This window comes from Halichoerus grypus, chromosome 12 (assembly GCF_964656455.1).
Source record: "Halichoerus grypus chromosome 12, mHalGry1.hap1.1, whole genome shotgun sequence".
In the NCBI taxonomy this organism is placed as follows: Eukaryota; Metazoa; Chordata; class Mammalia; order Carnivora; family Phocidae; genus Halichoerus; species Halichoerus grypus.
In genome coordinates, this window is record NC_135723.1 from 10,837,681 (window position 1) to 10,861,165 (window position 23,485).

The 23,485-nt window shown below is 40.5% G+C and overlaps 1 non-coding gene across 1 annotated transcript; it reads right to left on the reverse strand.

The window, feature by feature from the left end:
- Positions 1 to 10,944: 10,944 nt before the first annotated feature.
- LOC118540100 (U6 spliceosomal RNA) lies at positions 10,945 to 11,051 on the reverse strand. The gene has a single exon (XR_004919464.1). It is a non-coding gene; the product is annotated as a U6 spliceosomal RNA (small nuclear RNA).
- Between the last annotated feature and the right edge of the window lie 12,434 nt (positions 11,052 to 23,485).

The following is a 23,485-nucleotide window of genomic DNA, read 5'->3' on the forward strand; positions in this document are numbered from 1 at the left end:
AAATGTGAAAATAAAATTGTCAACTGTTTTAGTTAAAAAAAAAAAAATGGTGCTAGGAAAACTGGACAGCTACATGCAAAAGAATGAAACTTGACCACTTTCTTATACATGCACAAAAAATAAATTCAAAATGCATTAAGGGACTAAATGTGAGACCTGAAACCATAAAAATCCTACGAGGGAGCACAAACAGTAATTTCTCTGACATCAACTGTAGCAACATTTTTCTAGATACATTTCCTGAGACAAGGGAAACAAAAGCAAAAATAAACTATTGGGACTACACCAAAACAAAAAGCTTCTGTAGAGCAAAGGAAACAATCAACAAAACTAAGACAACCTACTGAATAGGAGAAGATATTTGCTAATGACATATCTGATAAAGGATTAGTATCCAAAATATATAAAGAACATATACAACTCAATGCCAAAAATACCCAAGGGATCAGATTAAAATGGGCAGAAGACATGAATAGACATACAGATAGCCAGCAGACACATGAAAAGATGCTCAGCATCACCCATAATCAGAGAAATAAATCAAACCCACAATAAGATGTCACCTCACACCTGTCAGAATGACTAAAATAAAAAATACAAGAAAAAAGTGTTGGTGAGGCTGTGGAGAAAAAGGAGTCTTCATGTACTGTTCATAGGAATGAAACTTGGTGCAGCCACCGTGGAAAACAGTATGGAGGTGCCTCAAAAAATAAAACTAGAATTACGATAGGATCTAGTAATTCCACTACTGGGTATTTACTCAAAGAATATGAAAACACTAATTCGAAAGATTTTTGCCCCTCTATATTTATTGCAACATAATAATGGATAGCCAAATTATGGAAGCAACCCATGTCCATCAACTGATGAATGGATAAAGAAGAAGTGGTATATATATATATATATATATATATATATATATATATGTATACAATGGAATATTACTCAGTCATAAAAAAGAATGAATCTTGCCTTTTGCAACGATATGGTTGGAGCTAGAGGGTATAATGCTAAGTGGAATAAGTCAAGTGGAGTTGAAGTGAAGAAAGATAAATACCATATGATCTCATTTATATGTGGAATTTAAGAAACAAAACAAATGAGCAAAGAAAAAAAGAGACAAACCAAAAACCAGACTTTTAAATATAGAGAACAAACATGGTTACCAGAGGGGAGGTGTGTGGAGGATGGGTGAAATAGGTGAAAGGGATTAAGAGTACACTTATCGTGATGAGCTGAGTAACATATAGCATTGTTGGATCACCATACTGTACACCTGAAACTAATATAACACTGTATGTTAATTATATTAGAATTAATTTTTAATTTTTAATTTAATTTTTTAATTTAATTTTTTTTAATTTTTAATAATTAAAATTTTAATTTTCAATTTTTAATTTTTTAAAAAAATTAATTTTTTAATTTAAAATAAAGTGTGAATAGGTGAGTCATAGACTAAGAGAAGAACTCATATTCAGATTATATAAAGAACTTCTGTCATCAAAAAAAATAAATAGCTGTTTATTAAAAGTGGAGAAAAGCCTGGATAGGCAACTCAAAACAGTGATTATTTAAATATCTAATAAGCATATTAAAAGATGCTCAACCTCATTAGCCATTAAAGAAATGCAAATTAAAATTACAATGTATTACCACTATCTGCCCACCAGAATATCTGAAATTAAAAGGAGTGAAAATACCAAGTGTCACTGAGGACATAGAGCAACTGGGGAAGGTGTAACTTTGTTCAAACACTTTGGAAAACTGTATGGCACTATATAATACTACACACATGCCTACTTTATGGCCTGCAATTCCGCTCCTAGATATAAACCCAAGAGAAACATATGTGTCCACCAAAAAGGACGTGTAAGAATAGCCATAGGAACTTCCTTCATTATAGCCCAAAAGTGGAAAAAAAGGGTTGCCATGTCAGCTGGGAAAAGTATAAACTCATCATGTGATATTCGTGCAATGGGATACTATACAACAAGACACCCTGATGCACACAACAACATGGGTGAAAATCTTTTTTTTTAAAGATTTTATTTATTTATTTGACAGAGAGACAGCGAGAGAGGGAACAGAAGCAGGGGGAGTGGGAGAGGGAGAAGCAGGCTTCCCACCGAGCAGGGAGCCCGATGTGGGGCTCGATCCCAGGACCCTGAGATCATGACCTGAGCTGAAGGCAGACGCTTAAAGACTGAGCCGCCCAGGCGCCCCTGGGTGAAAATCTTAAACATTTTGTTAAGCAAAAGAAAGCAGACATGAAAGAGTATATATTATAGAATTAGAACTCTATACTGTACAAGAATAGTAAAAATCAGCCTGTGGTCTTAGACATCAGAATAGTGGTCAGGATTTTTTTTTTTTTCCTGGGAAAAAGATGGAGGGGATTTTCTGGGGTGAGGCAAATTATATGCTGATCTTTGTGGTGGTTATATAGTTGCACATAAGTGCAAAAAATCATCAAACTGTATACTTATGATTTTTGCACTTTACCTCATGAGTTATATCTCAAAAAAAAGCAAAAAAGGAAAAAATAAAGAGCATCCATATCAGATTTCTCTAGTTGCTTATCTAATTTTTGACAATATAAAAATTCTGACTTATTTAAGAAAGCACATAGAACTCCATTCAGCAGAAGTGTACCTATTCCAAAATTCCCAAAATTCTGGCTAATGATGTACATTTATAAGTTTAAGTAAAGTGCTAATTTGTGGTATGAAAGAAACCCTCTTTACTCTCTGTAGATCATGAAGATATTTTTTTTAAAACAACTTCTATTAACATTTCAGCTTTATCTTTTACCTTTAGGTCTTTAATCTATCTAGAGACTACATTTGCATACCATTTTAGGTAAGGATCCAGTTGTATTTTTCTTTGGATATGGATCACTTTCCTTGCTCCTTGAAATAATTTTCTTCATTATGCATTAATTTCTATTTACACATGGATCTAAATTCCCAATTCTATTCTATTTATTTTCATGCCAATCCTATACTGTTGTTATTAGTATGGCTTGGTGGTAGGCCCCCATTGAAAGGAGAGCAAATTCCCCTTCTCAAAGTTAACTTAGTTATTCATAGATCTTATTCTTCAGTGGACATTTAGAACAAATCAAGTTCTTTATAAAACTGTGAAACCAAATTTTTGACAGGGATTGAATTGTGTTAATTATTTCAACTCCTGTATTTTTTTCTATTTTATATTTCATCTGCTTCTTTTCAATGACTTCTTCCTGCTTCATATTAATAATAACCCCCCTGATGCTTTGGAGATATTGTTGTGCTTACTTTAAATTCCTTGCTCATCTGATCTAATAATACTTCTTTTTGCAGTACGTTTTTTGTACTTGTTGATATTTTTTAAGTAGTTGTGTTCTTCTCTCATTTCTTCTTTTGGCCTGTGACTTTAAGTTTCCCTGGGAATATCAGCTACCTTATCCTGTAATGTCCATAAAGGAAAGGTCAAAACACACACTCTAGTTCTCATCCTACCAGACAGTTTAGGGGAGGCAAGGAGGTGAACCTAAGAACTCCACTGATCACCATTTCTTTGCCACTACTCCACCAGTCAACTCTTGGACCACAACGCCATCTACAAACTCATCCAAAGAAATGGAAATCCACCAGCTCTGGGATTTGGGGGAGGGATGTGGAATGCTGGATGTCAAAGGCCTGGTCTGGTTGCCACATCTGGTTTCCCCAGCTCTGCAGGGATTTTATGAAGTTGATACTTCCCTGCCAATGTGGGGTGTACCTAAGGTGATAGAACCTGTGACACTCTTCCAGCTCAATGGGACAGGCAGCAGAACTTAAAATGCTCTTAATGTTCTATATCTTCATAGAAATGTGGTTCACATTTGTCGAAATCATTGAACTGTATGCTCAAGACCTGTGCATCCCACTGTGTAAACAGAGTACCTGGGAATGACAGGACGTTACTATCATCACCTTTTGTTTTACTGTTACTGAACAGTGATCTGGATAGTATTAAAGTATGTTGTAAAACTAAATTGGAATTATAAATATGAGAAAGAAAGATGTAATACTATATTTGTTAGCTCTTACCGTATTTCCTCTGGAATCCCCAAAACCTCATTGAAAAAAATACTAGAACTACGGAGAGTTTAGTAAGATTGCCAGTTAATCAATAAACGACATCGATCTATAACTGGGGTCACAGTTCAAACGCATACAGCATTTTCACCGAATGAAAATGGGTGAAAGGAAATAAATTGTGAGGAAGGTAGTACAAATTTTTTATTTTATTGAATTTTGGTTTAAACAAGTGATATAAACAATTGCTATACTGAAGATTATATTTTAAATTTGAAGTAGAAAAAATATAAATTGATAAATCAAAACAATCTCATTTTGCCATTTTTTCTCACTTGGGGATACTGATTTAAACCTGAAAAAAATAACACATTTTATAGTAAGATAGCAATATCAAGTTTTATGTTTCCATTGTCATGTGCAGAACAGAATTCAACCCTGAAGCCTTTAACTGGGAGTGATATTTTGTTTCATATGGTTTCATATGTCATAAGAGAAAACAGCTGCTCACAAATTTAGGAAATTCCTAACTTAACATAATCTTTGTATGATGATTTTTCTATTTAGTGCAATCATACCCCGGATATTTGCACAGTTCTCATGGAATGATATAAACATGAGTCACAGTATGTTCTGAGCTCAGAAACTTCCATTTGTAGCTCTTCATTCAGTCTTCTCTGCTAAAGATAAAGTGAGCATTGTTGGTCCCTTTTCTCAAAATGAGAAGTTGGCACACAGTAGGCTGTGTAGACTCTAGGGTTCAGAGGTTAAGAGCATTGATTCGGCAGCCAGACTGTGTGGATTCTATCCTGGCTCCAACACTTGGGAATTGTGACCTGGAGGCAATATTTCAACCTTTCTGGGCCTCAGCGCATCATCTATAAAGTGATGACAATTATAGCACCTATACCAGAGGGAAGATTAAATCACCGAACATACACATACACATAGCTCTAAGAACAATGCTCATTGTATAGCAAGCACATTGTATTAGTTATTATTAAGAACCTGTTTTTGAATTCAGTTTTTAACCCTACTATTAGGGAATATAGTTCATGCTGACATATTTTCATTTTTGGAAACTGATTGCAATTTAAGAAGGTAAGCTAAGGCTGAAGTCCATCATGTCTGAGGGTGCTAAATCATAACTGGGTATCTATGTATAGGCTCTTTTATAGAGTAATTTCAAAGTAGGTAGGAATGTTTGTCAAAGCAAAGGCCAAATCTTTGAGTCTTCTTTGTAAACTGAGGTGGGTATTCTCCTTGAATGATCTAACAAGTCAATTCATTTCTAATCCCCCGCTAAGCCACTACCCTCCATGCAGAAGAGCGGACTAACAGACTGCTGCAATGTGTATCCAAATCATTGAGAACAGTATTGAACCTTCCCCCCAGGGTCAAGTGACTTGAGTGTATCCAGGTTACGGTGTTAATTACCCCACATCCATGTGATACTCTGTTTCTAATTCTTTAATTCAATCGAGGATTTACTTCATTTGAGGCAGCAAGTAGATGAAAAGTTAATACCTTAGATGTAGATGTCCTGACAAATAGGGTGATAACCCCGGGCATGGAAGGAACATCATCTCTAGGTAGATTTACCAATTTTGTCATGTTTATTAAAATTCTTTACATAGTTTAACACAAAAAAATAAGTTATTATTTGATTTTATGTTTTCATGGACACTGTGTCCAAATTTTCTTTTGGTGCGTAAGATTTCACATTGCCACCATAAATTAAAATAACTAACGGGGAGATATTATTATTTGTCTTATCAACTATGATAGAAAATGCTACAAGTGACTTAAAATTCCATGCCATTTTTTTCTATAACTTCTCAGCCATATTTTAACATGCTGAAGGTGTTTAGGGAAAACTTAAGCTTCTATAACAAAGTATAGTGGCATAAAGAAAAAAGAAGTTTATTTCTCTCCCGTCTAATAGTTTCAGAGTGTGTGGAGTCCTGGTTGGCTGGGCTGCTCTGCCTCATGCAGTCGTTTGCAGGTTCCATCTTGTTCCAGCCTTTCTTGAGGTGTTTACCTTGTCCGCATGATTGAAATGGGGTTCTGAGGACCCATTTGCAGGAAGTGCTGAAGAACATGACAAGCATTTTTCTCAACCAGTGACACAGGATTAATATCTATCCCTTTTGCTCATTGCATGGGTGTTAACCTAATCACATGGCTACCATCGCCACAAAGGAGGCTGGAAAATGTAGTCCATATAGAATTTGTCAGAAAATGATCAACCCCCACTAGAAAGAGTAACAGTTATTTCCCACTAAATTTATATTTGTAAATGTTTGTTAGAGTCATGCAATTTTTGGTACACTGAATAGACACTCATATAAATTTATTATCTAGAAAAGGTTTTGATGTGTAGGCATTTTTTTTCCATTTAACATGGGACTTCGTGTTACTATAGCACAACTATTCAAATTCTGAAATTAAAATTCTGGTCTTTCTATTTCAATTTAAGATGTAAATCACTTATCTTTTTTATATATAGGAATATATATATATATATATATATATATATATATATATATATATATATTTGTACACACACCTATATAGATACATACACACATTTAACAAACGCTGGTTAGTTATAAAATGATATCTTAATAAAATTGGCTTTCACCTGCTTCTCTTTCATAATTAGTCTCTCTCGTTTTTTTCAAACATCTATTCTTCTTCGTCTTTTATTCTCCCAGATTTTGATAGAAACATAGAAAGAAGAAATTATTTTTACAGAACTTTAGGATAAGGAAAACAGTATTACAAGTATAACTATAAATGGCAACAGGCATCGAACCTCCGTGTGCAGGAAGCCAGAGGAGGGCTGTGCTTCCCGGGAGCCTATGTGTTCCATCCACCCAGAACAGCCCCTGCATGGGATGGAGGTCCAGGGTTGCAAGATCGTCTGCCTCATCAGAGAATCTGGAACTCTGGAATTCTGTTGCCATCCCCTGATTAAAACAAGATATATGGCCAATTAATTCAAATTAGAAAACAAAGTAAAATAATAAAAGCAAAACTACATGTAGTTAGGCCGCCAGTGTGCGGGCCCCCCAGATACATCTGTGGGCTGGAACGTGCTTACAGATGACCAGTTTGCACCTTCTGACTTAAGGCTTATAAGCAATAACCTGTGGGAAAATTTAAGAGAATAAAAAGCTCACACTTGTAATGATGACAAAAATTATTAACAACTGAGGAATAAACTTCAGAGGAGTTGTTAAAGCCAATAGGAAAAAAAATTATAAAACTGAATTGATGGATATAAAAGATTTAAATAAATCCTAATTATACTGCATTTCAGTAAGAGAAAACAATCTTATGGCTATTGTGATGATTAACCTTATGTGTCACCTTGACTGTGCCACGGCACCTGGTTTTTGGTCAAAGACTAGTCTAGAGGCTCCTATGAAAATATTGTTTAGAGGTGATTAACATTTAATCAGCAGACTGTGGGTAAAGCAGATTACCTCTAAGATGTGGAGGGGCCTCCTCGAAACAGTTGAAGACCTTAAGAGAACACTGAGGACCCCCAAGGGAGAAGGAATTCTGCTCCAGAAAAACCTTTGGATTTGAGAATGCACCATCAAGACTTCCCTAGCTCTCCAGCCTACCAGCCTGTCCTGCAGATTGCAGACTTGCCAACCCCATAGTTACAAGAGCCAGTTCCTTAAAATCTCTGTCTCTGTCTACACACACACACACACACACACACACACACACACATCCCATGGTTCTGTTTTCTGGAAAACCCTGACTAATACAGCTATGTAAATTCTCCTCTCATCACCCAAATTCAGTGAAATGTCAAATGCTCACCAGGATGGTGATGGTGATGATGAAGATGATGATGATAAAGATCAGGGAGCTGATGTGGGGAAAGGCCCATTGACTACATGGTTTTAAAGCTGACCTTGAAAAATACATATAAATAGCAAAAGTAAATATTAAGTAATAAATTCAGAGAGGAAAACATGCCATACCAAGACTGTAACATATATACAGGGATAAGTAACAGCATAATACTAGAATACCAAATCAAAGAAATAAAACCAAAGATTAAAATATACTTAAGCATTTAATGTATAAGTGTAGAATTTCAAATAAGTGAAGAAAGGATATATTTAATGAATACAAGGTGTTGGGACAACTAGTGAAGCATTTTGAAAAATACTAATTTAATTTCTGTATTCTGACCAGAAACCACATAGATTCTGTATTTTGACTATAAGCCACAAAATAAAGATATAAATGCAAAATGAATATATAAAATATGAAAGAAAACAGATCAATACAAATAAAATCTTGGGATAGAGATGACTTTTTTAAAAGTATCACACTAAGAGGAATTATGAAACTATCATTACATTTTACCATATTAACACTCAAAAATAAAAAATATTTGCAAACCAATGAGAGAAAATTATTTAGAAATCAATAAGAAAGGCACAATTACCCAATAGGAAAATAAACAAAGTACGAGAAAGACAATCTATGGAAGAAGAAAAACAAATAGCTTACATACATTGAAAAAGTCTACCTTATAAACAATTACAAATAAAAAAACATTGGAATGCTACATTTTACCTAAAAGTTTGGAAAAATAATCCTGTTGCTAATAGATGTAGAAAATGGATATAAAAACTGAGAATGGTGAAATCTTTTTGGAGGGTAGCATCCAAATATGTGTGTGTGTGTGAGTGTGTGTAGTGTGTAGTGTGTGTGTGCATAATGATATACTCTTTATTCATATTTTTATTCACTTGAATCCAGCAATCCCTCCTATGGGACTACATCATGAGTCCAAGTCATAATCATTTCATTGTCACAACAAATAAACACCAAAAAACAAGTGACCCAGAAACTTACGTGACCCAACAGAAGGGAGGCTTATTATTACAGAGTCCAAACCTAAGAGCGATATATGAGATCGTGTGTAAGACAGATACGGGAATGGAAGGCCTCAGTGAGAACGCACACAGCATTCAGTCCATCCCTTGCTTTACCTTGAGATCCCCTGAGAACAAACTTTAAGAAGAGGAATATAGTGGTACTGGGAAGATTTTATAGTAAATTGAAGAAGTAATCATGAATTGTGCAAAGATATGTCTAAAAATTTGTTTACGAAAATTACATATCATACATCTAAATTCGTTGTCTAAATCATAGTAATCCCCCATAATGGCAAAATATATGGGCATTTAAATTATGTTAGAGAAGACTGTTTAATAACATAGAGAATCAGTTACCATATAGTCTCTATTATTATGAGAAAACAAATTTCAAAAAGAAATATGCTGTGAATTAAATTTACATTTGAATTATAAATACAAATTGGTCACCAGCATGTGACTAAAAATTGAGAGGATATTTCCTTTTTGTGCCCATTAATAGCATAGCAGCGGCTCAAATCTCTATGACTACTTTGACTACACGGAGTAGACATTTCAGTCCTTCCCAGGGTCTTCTTGCTTGGTGTTTCTCGGACGCCTGCTGGTTGGTACTAGCACTGTTCCTGTCATCCCCTGGGACACGACTTACTCCCCTCCAAGGGGCTGCTCAAAGTCTCAAGACTGATTCCTGCTTATTGCTCCCTGCTTTCTCCTCACAGCTGTGTCTCCATTGCGGGCACAGACTTGACTCCACTCACTGGACTAACAGAAAGGGTAAGACTGGAATTTTCTTTTTTTTAAAAAATTTTTATTGTTATGTTAATCCCCATACATTATATCATTAGTTTTAGATGTAGTGTTCCATGATTCATTGTTTGTGCATAACACCCAGTGCTCCATGCAGAACGTGCCCTCCTCAATACCCATCACCAGGCTAACCCATCCGCCCACCCCCCTCCCCTCTAGAACCCTCAGTTTGTATTTCAGAGTCCATCGTCTCTCATGGTTCGTCTACCCCTCCGATTTCCCCCACTTCATTCTTCCCCTCCTGCTATCTTCTTCTTTTTTCTTTTTCTTAACATATATTGCATTATTTGTGTCAGAGGTACAGATCTGAGATTCAACAGTCTTGCACAATTCACAGCGTTTACCAGAGCACATACCCTCCCCAGTGTCTATCACCCAGTCACCCCATCCCTCCGACCCCATCCCCCACTCCAGCAACCCTCATTTGTTTCCTGAGATTAAGAATTCCTCATATCAGTGAGGTCATATGATACATGTCTTTCTCTGTTTGACTTATTTCGCTCAGCATAATACCCTCCAGTTCCATCCACGTCGTTGCAAATGGCAAGATCTCATTCCTTTTGATGGTTGCATAATATTCCATTGTATGTATATACCACTTCTTCTTTATCCATTCATTTGTCGATGGACATCTTGGCTCTTTCCACAGTTTCGCTATTGTGGACATTGCTGCTATAAACATCGGGGTGCACATACCCTTTCGGATCCCTACTTTTGTATCTTTGGGGTAAATACCCAGGAGTGCAATTGCTGGATCATATGGTAGCTCTATTTGCCACTTTTTGAGGAACCTCCATACTGTTTTCCAGAGTGGCTGCACCAGCTTGCATTCCCACCAACAGTGTAGGAGGGTTCCCCTTTGTCTGCATCCCGCCAACATCTGTCATTTCCTGACTTGTTAATTTTAGCCATTCTGACTGGTGTGAGGTGGTATCTCATTGAGGTTTTGATTTGGATTTCCCTGATGCCAAGTGATATTGAGCACTTTTTCATGTGTCTGTTGGCCCTTTGGATGTCTTCTTTGGAAAAATGTCTGTTCATGTCTTCTGCCCATTTCTTGATTGGATTCTTTGTTCTTTGGGTGTTGAGTTTGATAAGTTCTTTATAGATTTTGGATACTAGCCCTTTATCTGATATGTCATTTGCAAATATCTTCTCCCATTAAAAATATGGAAAGCTTCACGAATTTGCGTGTCATCTTTGCGCAGGGGCCATGCTAATCTTCTCTGTATCGTTCCAATTTTAGTATATGTGCTGCCTTAGCGAGCACAAGACTGGAATTTTCTATGAGATGTTAATTAAATTTCATGGAAAAATAAAGGAAATATCATGAAGATTAACAAACAACAATTGCTGAATATGGACATTCAAAGAGCACACCTACCAAGGCTTGGTTGAGGGGCCCTCAAAGAGTCTCCTCCCTTTGTACCCTGGCCCAGCTCCACAGGCTGGGGAGAACTCCAAGGGTCTTGCCTCAGATCCCGGGCCCAACCTCCACGAAGCTCCTAGAGAAAGACTCCCCCTCCTCTTATCCTATTTATGATGCACATGTAAAACTTTTAAAAATTTTTATGTATTTATTTTTATTGAGATAAAATTCACCTACTTTAAAATTTACCATCTTTTATATATATATAGTATTATTTGTTTCAGAGGTACAGATCTGTGATTCAACAGTCTTGCACAATTCACAGCACTCACCATAGCACATACCCTCCCCAATGTCTATCACCAAGCCACCCCATCCCTCCCACCCCCCGCCACTCCAGCAACCCTCAGTTTGTTTCTGGAGATTAAGAATTCCTCATATCAGTGAGGTCATATGATACATGTCTTTCTCTGATTGACTTATTTCGCTCAGCATAACACCCTCCAGTTCCATCCACGTCGTTGCAAATGGCAAGATCTCATTCCTTTTGATGGCTGCATAATATTCCATTGTATATATATACACCACATCTTCTTTCCAAGATGTCCATTGACAGATGAATGGATAAATAAAATTTACCATCTTAAAGTGTACAGTTCGGTGCTTTTTTTTTTAAAGTTTATTCACAGAGTTGTACAACCATCCCTGCCATCTAATTCCAGAACATTTCCTCTGACTCACTTTCCAATCCTCATTTCCCATTCCTGGTGTTTGGTTTCAGAGAACCTGACATGGTAGGCTGCTGTTTGCCAAGCCCTGAGCCATCTGAGGAATGAGACAAAAGCATCATCTGGTGGAAGCCAAGATACCTTCCCTTTTTACAAATACAGTGGACCTTGAGGAATGTGGCTTCTCTCTGCAGCCCACCAGGTGTCCAGTACTGAGTGCAGACCCCGAACTGCCCCCTCACCTGTGCTGGAGACAGTCAGGTGTCCCTTCTCTGAGGGCAGGGGCTGGTGGCCTGAGCGGGGCCAGAGGGCTCACTGATGGAGCTTCCTCTCTGTGGAGAGAAACATCAGCATGGGGGAAGAAGCATGCCTCAGTTCAGCCACTCTGCCCCACATCTGGTTCATTTCTTCACAGGGTGACCCTGAAGGGAGAGCCCACTCCTTCCAGGAGAACCCAAGCCCTCCTTCAGGTAGTTTATCTGTAGATAATGCAGCTCTGTGGCTCCTGGCTCTTCACTTGTCGATCACACCAAGTGCTGGCTAGGACCTCATTCCAGGTCAGTTCCTTCCCCAGGCTCCCCCCATCACAAAGCTTCATGTCCTGTCTGCCTTCAGGGTCTCAGCTCGGAGCTCCACAGACAACTGCTTAATCCCCAAGCCTGAGAACCGCAGTTCCTGGAGGCCATTTTCTTTCTTTCTTTCTTTCTTTCTTTCTTTCTTTCTTTCTTTCTTTCTTTCTTTCTTTCTTTCTTTCTTTTTTTTAAGATTTTATTTATTTATTTGGCACAGAGCAGGAGAAAGAGCAAGAGAGCACAAGCAGGGGGAGTAGCAGAGGGAGACGGTGAAGCGGGCTTCCCGAAGAGCAGGGAGCCCTACGCAGGACTCGATCCCAGGACCCTGGGATCATGACCTGAGCCGAAGGCAGATTCTTAACCGACTGAGCCACCCAGGCGCCCCAGCAGGCCATGTTCATATGCAGAAATATATTTTAGTTTATGTCACAGAATGGCCTCACTCATTACCATTCCTATTCCTGAAGGGGATTTTGGCTTCAGAGCAGCACGATTGAAGAGTCCCTCCAAATCACACACACACACACACACACACACACACACACACAGCACCAAGTGAACTGCACTGTGTCGCCTCATGCACTAGAACTGAAGGCCTCTGGAGGGCCAGTGCTACTTCTCACGTGTCTGTATTCCCAGAATTCAGTCACCACCAAGTAATTGTGTGTTGAGTCATTTTGCTCATGACACACTGTTGTAGATGGCCACCCATTTGGAGTATTTTAAAGAGAACAAAAAGTGTCTTTTCATTGCATCTCTGACCCCCACCTGCCTCCCATCTGCCCCCCCCCCGTGCTCCCACAGGGGGTGCGTGTCCCACACACCACAGTGCATTTTGGAAAATGTATAAATTTGATTCTGTGAGGATCACCCAACCTTTCATATCTCCCTAAGCTGATGGAATGTGGAGTGGGGGGAAGGAAGAGGGAGAGGAGGGGTTTGGAGTATGTGCCATGTTGAGGAAATCGGCTCTCAGGTTTGGGCTGGGAACCACGCAGTCCCAGAGGAGAGCTGGGGGGCCCTCGACCTCTGAAAGAAACCCCAAAACTCTCTTAATAGAACCAAGTCCAGTTCCTCTGCCATGAGCAACCCAGCAGTGTCCAAAGTGTGCAGCTAACCCTCAGTGCCCAGCTCGTGGGTCTCAAGCTTCAAAGCCTCCTTGGGGATGTCCTTGATGGCAGCTGCCCACCCCCCCAACTCAGCCCTATGGGGTCACTGAGTCTTAAGCTGGTTTAAATCCTTATTCAGGCCTGAGAGGGAGAAGCCTGTCCGCTGGCCAGAGATCCTCCTTCCAAGCTTGGGTGTCCTCTCTGAAGTCCCTTCCCTGATGACTGGCAGCCTGGGGAAAACCCACCTCCTCCACAGGCCACCTCTTCTCTTTGTTCACATCAGCCTTTTCCATGACAGCCTTCACCAGAATACAGCCCTGATGGACAAGCTCTGTTCAAGAAATATCCAAGGGTAATAGTTCGTGGTTGGGGCAAATAAGAGCCAGGGAAGAACAGTCTTTTGGGGGCAAGGGGAAGCACCAAATTGGAGGGAGCAAGAAACAAAAAGGCAAGTCATGAGATTCTAAGTACCCCATCCTGTCTGTCCTACGGAGGGAGTCCATTGCCTTTGTCTCTGGAATCCTTTATAACTGCCCTGCCACTGTGCAGGAGAAAAACGAATCTCAGTCTGACCTAGTGATTCCCAAACTAGTCTGCACATTAGATCACCTGTGATCATAAAAACCCCCAAAGCCCAGACCTCAGCCCCGCCGGTTAAAACCACAGCCCCCTGGGGCTGGAAGCCAGGCAGCAGGAACATTGAAAACGTGTGGACACGTTTGACAACCGCATGTAGACTGGTGTTCTGAGTTCAGCAGCCTCAAAATCCCCTGGAGGGCTTAAAGCATAGCCCCTGGGCCCATCCCCAAAATTTCTAATCCTCCAGGGCAGGGGATAGGGCCTGAGAATTTGCATTTTTACCAAGTTCTCAAGTGATGCTAATGCTGCTGGTCTGCGGACCCACTTGGAGAACGACTGATCTAGCTATTTAAAAACTGAGTCAGTAATTAAAGCTGCCTTTGCGGGTGCCTGGGTGGCTCAGTCGTTAAGGGTCTGCCTCCGGCTCAGGTCATGGTCCCAGAGTCCTGGGATCCAGCCCCGCATCAGGCTCTCTGCTCCGCGGGAAGCCTGCTTCTCCCTCTCCCACTCCCCCTGCTTGTGTTCTCTCTCTCGCTGTGTCTCTCTCTGTCAAATAAATAAAATCTTTTTTAAAAAAATAAAGCTGCTTTTGAGATTTAACTCACCCACTGAGGGAAAACTGGTCTTTCAGATTCCTCCTTTCTGTGGAAGATGGAATTTCATCATCTGTGGGGTGGGGGGAGGGACCCCCTCGGTCAGGTCCTTGGGTAGTTGCTGCCTTGCACCCATCGCGGATTGTCGGCTGATCTCTGAGGCTTACGCTACAGGCGTTGAACTTGGGATCTATCCTGGGCTCTCTCAGGGCCAGGTGGTCCTTCAGCTCTCACCACCCCTACAAACCCTACTAGACTGGACTCTGCCTTGACTTGTGAGGCTCACTTTGTCCCCGCCACACTGGCCCCACGGCTGGCCCACAGCGGGGGGAGGAACCCAAGGTCAGAGCCTCTCTTTGCCTCACCTTGCTGCTCTGGCTTTGAGTCCTGGGGTAGAAGAATAAGAACACCCTCTGGTCATGAAGAACCACTAGACTAGACTAGGGTCCCGGGGCCCTTGGATGGAGGGCCCACAGAAGCGGGGCTGGGGCTCTCTCAAGTATGACCTCTGCTATCCCTCACAGCAGACATGCTGCAGCTCTGCTGTTTTTCTGGTTCAAGTCCCTCATTAGAACTGGCTCTGTTTCTGACTCTCGGGTTCTATGGCATATTCCTGCATCCTCTCTGTGAAGTGCCTTTTGCTTGACCATCACACCCCAGTGGTCTGAGGGGTCCCTGCATCAAAATCACCTGGGCTGCTGGCTGAGCAGCGGGTGGTCCGGTGATACCCCAGACCTCCTGACTGAACCAGACCCTCTAGGAACGGGATGCAAGAGCCCACACGTTCATGGGCACTCCAGATGACTCTAAACGTGAGGACGTCTGTACTAGGTGCTAGGCTTCTGAGGACAGAAACTGTGAGATGTTGACAAGTGTATCTTCCTCCCGGCACAAAGCACACAGAGTCACCATGCAGAGGGCCGGATTCCAGAGTGGGGGTGGGGAGGGGACGATCACAGGTATAGCAACATGATGCTTGCAAATTGTGCGTGCATGTGCGTGTGGGTGTATGGGTGTGTGCACAGATGCACGTGTGTACAGTTGTGTGTGTGTGCAGGTGCGTGTGCATGTGGGTGTGCGTATGTGTGTGGTGATATGTGTGTGCCTGTGTGTCTAGAGATGTGCGTGAGGGCACGTGTGTGTGTGTGTGCGCGCGCACTCGTATCCTGTCAACACCGTCTGAATCCTCCAGCTTTGGGACAGAGCTTTTGCCTTGTGCTCACCAGAAGCCATGGGGATGCTTCGGACACCAGAGGGACAGCCTGTTGCTCCCTGAGGGGAGACACAGGGAAACTGAGACCCACCGAGCTGTCTGGCTCCGGCCGGCGTCTTCCCTTTCAGATTTCTGGTTCTCTCTGGGACAATGGCTGGTGGAGTGAATAGCTGGGACCCTGTAGTTTAAATAGTTCCTTCTCCCCCTGAGACCGCGTGGTTGGGTTCACTTAAGCCAAAAGCACACACTACATATCTCTACTCTAAACACACATACATGTTTGTTGAAGGAATGACGGAGCACTGGTGGCAAGTCATGGTCTGCAGTGAAGCTTCAATAATAAATACAAATAGCTGTCATGTAGATAGTACTTCTCACGTGCACCAGGCCCTACTCCAAACCTGTACATGTGTTACTCATCTAAACCTCTAGTTTTAAAACGTCTCCCATTGGACAGAAGCGCAGGCACAAATACTCGTAGACCTTGGCCGCAGGTTGCGGAGGCAGGGGCGGAAGGGGGGCTGGAGCCAGACAGCTCCAAAATCCGCCGTGGCTCCCTGAACACACATTCCAGGAGACTCTAGGGGCGAATCCGACAGTCTTCCTCAGCCAGGCCCTCTTTCCTGAAGGTGCACTGCCGTCCTCTTGAATCCACTGAAACAGGAAAATTGGGTACGCACATTGCTGGAGACAGAAGCCACCTTACAAACACGGCATGTTTCCTCAAGCACTTTTTGTGCGTGTAGGGAACTGGTCGTTGGATAGATTGAGATAACTTTCTTTTTATTCGAAAAGCACCAAAAACCCTGCACAACTCATATTTAGTTTGCTTCTTCCTGCACTTTATATTATGTCGAACCAGGTGGAATTTTGGTATTGGAAGTCACTGTAAATTTTATAGTTAAATCAACACCCAAAGTGCAGGCTTTACTGGGTAGTCAGGGTTAGGTGGAAACATGAGGTTTAGTGGAATTATGATAATATGTAACTGTATTTCAAGACTATAAAAATTCTACTTAAAGTAGTATAACCAACGTAACATTAAATTATGTCATAATCATTCTGCAATGTGCACAAAATTTGGGGGCATCCCACTGATAATGATGGATAGTTTCAATAATTTGTACCTATTCTAACAAAACTAGAGAGTCCATTTTGCTTGTTAAAATGCACAGTGATTTACAATAGTCAAAACTACATTTGGCAGCAAGTTATGTTGAAGACAAGATAGGTAGGAAATATTTTCTTGATTAGATAATGGTTGGTTGAAATTCCTTCCAGCTTTTGTGAAACAAAAGTTAGCAATTGAAACCATATCAGATGATGCATCAATTTTCCATAAACAGAAGACTATGCAACCCTATTTTATTGAAAAACCTTTATGCGGAGCTAGATTTAATCTCTCAATTTGAGAAGCAGTGCCATGAAATAAGATGTTTGCATGCAAAATCTCCAGATTTCCAATGGAAATATAAAACAAAGAAGCACTCTGTTCCCTTGGGGATAGCACCTATCTTGGATTCGTTTTTTCTCTGATGTTCTTGCATGGTTTTATCAGTGGCTTCAGGGAAGTGAAACAGCAGTTTGCTTCCTTAAGAACAAAGGCTTGGAGAATTTTTTTTTTAAAAAGATAATATATTAAGAGTACTTTCCCTACTATTCTTTTCATTTATTATGAATTTCCTGCGGAGTATTCATTGTTTCAAATAATTTGTCTTTTAATGATTTTAATATTTAATCTGGCAACTAAATATGACTTGAGCTTATGCTTTGTTTTCTAATTTTTTCTTTTCCTAAATCACATATGAAAATATTTTTTGAATAGGCATGTTTTAACTATATGAAGCTGAAAAGAGTATGGGGTTTAAAAAACATATAGAGCAAACTATACATTTCCCATCAGTTACTTTGTTCTCCTCCCCCCCCCGCCCCCGCCAAAAAGTGGATCTTCAGTAGCATCTCTAAATTTATTTGGTAATAAAGTATTTATCACATGATATGTGCCTGATAAATGAATAATGACAAATAGGACATAGTCCCCTGGTCAAGGCCCTGCATATCACTGTGCATAAGTGATACAGAATGCAAACATGGTGTTCGGGGAGTAAATACATCCCTTCCAACATGCGTGCCCTGTTGGATCTGTGGCAACCATGTTCGTTTCTTCTTTTTGTCTCTATCACAAGACAGTCATTTCACATTCTGTAATATAGCTGTATACTGGTTTCTATCTTCTATTGTCAAATGTTCCAAAGTTTTACCTACTTACTTAAAACACTGCCACAAAAATGCCAAGGGTGTTTCACGGTCAGAGGAGTTAAGATGGCGGAGGATTAGGGGGACCCTAATTTTGTGTCCTCCCTCAAATACAAATAGATAGTTATCGAATCAATCTGGACACCTGAGAGATCAATGGAAGAGCGTTTCACAGTCTGTTTCTATAAAACCAATGTATTTATTTGAGTCTTCATAGGCAATCTTAGGAAATGCATACTTTCTACCCAAAACAACTTAGCCAAGCAGCAAGTCAGTTACCTGAAGCCATAAAATTATGATGTGCCAGGATTCTTTTCTCTCCATACTTTTTCCCACTCGAGGCAATCAGGCATTCTTGGAGAAATTCCTAATTCCAGATCTGATTCCTGCACCTGGAAATGTACAAGACAAACCTGGATCATCTTGAAATTGTGTCAAAGGACACAGGGCATTTAAAGATACTTCCCTAGCTAAAGATGGAATAATTTCAGCATCAAAATCATTCATATCCTACAAGTAAATAAAATAAGCCAAAGGAAAAAGTTAAGCATATGCAAGAAAAATACAAACAGCAATAGAAAAGTCTAAGGTCTAAATCATTCATGTTACAGGTAGTAATGAGACAGGCATCATTTTAAGTTGTAAAAGTACAATTCACAAAATGATAAATCAATCATAAAGATTTATGTGAAAAACAGTATTATCTGTCTGGAAATTTAAATTAAAAATAGAGACAGAAAATACGACAAAACCATGATAGTAGAAGAAATAAACGTTTCACTCAGCCTTTGTTAAGCAGTAGACAAATGTTTCAAAAGATTATAAGAAATTTTATTAATGTAATGAATTACAATTATTTGAAAGATACATTTTCAACTTTTTACCTTTTAAACAGCAATTGTCGCCTTATTTCCAATGTCCATGAATAGTTTTTAGAAAATAATTTAATTTTAGCCTCATATTAAATCTCCATATATTTGGAAAAACACATTGTCTGTCTTCAGTAAAATAAAATTACAGATAATGGTAAAGATTTAAATAAAGAATTCTTCCAATTAGAAATTTTATAATGGCCTTCTAAAATAACTTCTGGGTCAAAAGGGAACTAAAAACTGCATATATTTTAAAAAATGGAAAAATTAAAATGTTTGTTTGCTTTAATAAACCTTATTTTTTTAAACAGTTTTCAGTGCACAGCAATATTGAGCGGAAGCTCCAGAGATCCAGGGGCTCAAATGATGTCATGCAGACATGATCAGACTCCCTCCATGCTTTCCCTCCTTCCTCTGTGCTGACTTCCTCTTGTCCCTGGTAAGCTCTGCGCCCTGGATGGCAAGAATGGTCCCAAGTGGCACCAGGTTACAGTGTCAGTCCTTTCTTCCTGTAATCCCAGTATGGTAAGAAAAAAAAATGTTTAAGAAAAGCAGGAAAATTTCTTTTATAGAAAAGTCTTTGTTAACATAACACCTTGATGGGCCTTTGTGAATGTGGAAGGATAGCCTGGGGCCATGGCCAGTTGGGCTAGAAGTAGAGGAATCAGGTATTTTATTATGACAACCAGGACACTTTGGAGGAGAAGAGCAGAGACTATTAATAACTTCCCTGGGCCAAGAGGTATAACCTGGCATTATTCCTTGTAAAGCTAAGCATATGCTCCCCTTCTGAAGAAATGAAGCCAAGAGGCAGCTAAACTGTTGTGCTTAAAAGACACACACATAATGAGATGTCTCAACTGTAAATGACTGACCATAGCAAATGTTGGTGAAGATGAGGGACAACTGAAACTCTCCTCCACGGCTGGTGGACGTATAAGATGGTTCTGATAGGTATTTACCACAGAGAAATGAAAGCATGAAACCCAAGGACTTGTACATGACTGTTCATAGGAGCTTAATTTGTAACAGCCAAAACCAAGAACAACTCAAATCCATTAGTATATAAGTGGATAAAGTGTGGAGTGGAATACAATGAAATTCTGCTCAGCAATAAAGACAAGTAACTATTGATGTACACAACAATGTGGATAAATCTCAAAATTATTACACTGAGTGAAAGAGCCAGGCCCCAAAACAGAGAACATATTGTAAGATTCTATTTACATAAAATTTAGAAATACAAGCTAACTTATATAGAGAGAAAGCAGATCGGCAGTTGCTTGGGGATGGGGTGGAGAAAGGAATGGATGTAAAAAGCCACAAGGAATTCTTAGGGGGTGATGGAAATGTTATTTGAGAGATGATGGTTGCAGGGGAGTATGTATGTCAAACCTGATGAAATTATACCCTTTAAATATGTGCAGTTTTGTGCATTTCAAGTATAACTCAAAGAAGTTGGAAACTTCCTTAAAAATAAAAATAGGTTGTTTCAAAAGGGGGGTTTGGAGTAGTAGGGTGGAAAGGAGGAGGCTGTGGGGAAGTGATGAAACCCAAAAAGAAGTTGAGTCTGGAGCTAGCAGGACACTAGTCAGTGCACATTCCCCAGTAGGGTTGGGGCCCCAGGAGAAGGGGTACCAGAAGGCTTTAAGATGAATGAAGTCCAACAGTCTAAGTTATCCACTGTGCTACTCTCTGATATAACCCCCATGCTTACACCCTCAGTCTTTAATAAAGACTGTAAATGGCTTGGGATGAGTGCTATGTAGAGGAAATAAAGGAGCTGAATCTCTCTGGGTAGATCTAGGATAATGAGACGGGGACAGCTAAAATATGGAAGATGAGAGAAAGATCCAGGATTCATTGAAAGCAGAAAATCAGTCTGAGATGACCTGGGGAAATATCTGGCTTTCAAGAACTCCCACTGAGATTTGAAACTTGGCTCAAGGCCCATTCCACAGAGAATGGGGGATTTGAGATACTGTCATCTACCTCCCCAAGGATGCTATAGCGCCACTGACATTTGAGTTACATGACTATCTCAAAGGGCAGTGGTTACATCATTCCAGCTGGGCATCACTCCCTGGGGCCACTGTTCCTTACAACAGTTATCAACACAGGCCGTGGTCGGAGACCCAAGGTCATTGGCCTGCTTCTCAGTCAGCAGCTTCAAATGTAAATGATTCTGGGGAAGGGAGAGGTGGTGGAAGGGAAGAAGGGAAAGCAGTTTTCAATTTTCAATTTCAACACATGCATTGACATTTGTTTCATTCTTAGAATGGTGTTGCCAGGCTTTGATTTCCCTGAAGAAGTGTTTTTGGTGTTGTTTTGTTTTTCAGTTTGGTCATAAAGAACTTTGAAGGATTCAGGACCGTCCTCTTATGACATGGTAGGTGAGAGTCTTGTGACAGCTGCAGGGTGGTTTTTTAAAACTATTGTATTTAGGATACAGAAATACTGTTTTAAGGGGGCACTTGCACCCCGATGTTTATAGCAGCAATATCAACACTAGCCAAATTATGGAAAGGGCCCAAATGTCCATCGACAGATGAATGGATAAAAGAGATGTGGTCCATATATACAATGGAATATTACTCAGCCATCAGAAAGGATGAATACTTACCATTTACATCAACATGGATAGAACTGGAGGGTATTACACTAAGTGAAATAAGTCAATCAGAGAAAGACAAATCCCATATGATTTCACTCATATGTGGACTTTAAGAAACAAAATAGATGAACAACGGAGAAGGGAAGGAAAATAAAATAAGATAAAGACAGAGAGTGAGGCAGACCATAAGAGACTCTTAACTCTAGAGAACAAGCTGAGGGCTGATGAAGGGGGAGGTGGGTAGGGGATGGGCTAGACGGGTGATGGATATTAAGGAGGACACTTGTTTTTTTTTTTTTTTTTAAGATTTTATTTATTTATTTGAGAGAGAGAGAATGAGAGACAGAGAGCATGAGAGGGAGGAAGGTCAGAGGGAGAAGCAGACTCCCCGCCGAGCAGGGAGCCCGATGCGGGACTCGATCCCGAGACTCCAGGATCATGACCTGAGCCAAAGGCAGTCGCTTAACCAACTAAGCCACCCAGGCGCCCCGAGGACACTTGTTTTGATGAGCACTGGGTGTTGTATGTATCACTAAATTCTGCTCCTGAAACCAATATTACACTATATGTAAACTGAGTAGAATCTAAATAATTGAAAAAAGAAAAAAAAAACTGTTGTTTTTAAACAACAAATTGGTGTGTGTGTGTATATATACACACACCCACACAAAGAGAGTCGTGTTTATTTCTACAGAGCCATTTCCCCTCCCCCACAAACACAGAAGACAAGGTGGAAAAGAGTAGGGGAGAGGAGAAATGCCTGAGGGGAGAGAGTCTAATCTCTGAAGTTCACCCAGGAGCCAGTCTGTCTCCCAGGTAGCTCCTGGAAGTCCTTTAAGCTAAGCAGGTATCTTGGAGACTGCTTTTGAAAATCACAGAAGTGCCAGATGTCCTCTTATCTGAACCCCATGAGTGAAGGCTGGGTTTCACACCTCCATCCTCCACTGCATGAAGTCCTCTCTTGGGTGGGCTGTGCGCTTCTTGCTCAGCTTGCACTTGCAGCTGTGTGCATCCAGCACCTAGCTGTTCTGCACCATCTCATTGGGCTCCATGGGGCTCATGAACTTCATGTTCCATGTAAAGTGTAGAAAGTGCGCCTGACTTCCCTGACTTGCTTTCCTATTTATATCACTGCCTTGGTTGCCCACTACCTGAGGTTTCCTCTTTTCCACTCTGCTTTTAGCTTCATGCCAGTTCTTTCTAGATGATCTGAATCACAGGTGTCTGCAGATGAAGATGAAAGACCTCCCAGTGGTCCCTGCTGCCGTGGCTACTGCCAGGGTGATAGCCGGAGGTCACACTGTGGGGCAAATTCTATTGGCCTCCCACCTGTCCAAGCTGCCCAGGATGGAGGGAGTTTCCTCTGGAGGATACATCCTCAGGGAATGTGGTTTGTCTGGGGTTCCACCACTGTTGCTGCTATGGGTGGAGGAGGGCCAGGCTAGTGGGATTGCTGGGGAGGTCTTTCTCTCCAGGCCAAATAAGAGACTGACAGGTATTTGGCTATGCTACTGACCTTTGTCCTAAATCTTGATCCTCCTCGGGCCACCGATTTTCAGTGCTACTGATCTAACTGTTCTCAGAGTAGGAATTAGAAGGTAGGAAGAGCAGGCTTGCTGAATCTCCACTGCTTTGGGTTGTAGTTTGTAGGGTACCTGTGCTATACCTTACTTACACTGTAGCAGAAAGCAGTTATTGGTGGGATCAGCTGAAGGAGGGGGCTTTAGGGTAATGTGTAGCCTCCAGGTTGGATCTCTTGTAGCCCAGGAGCACATATGTGGCCATGACTTTGTCATTCT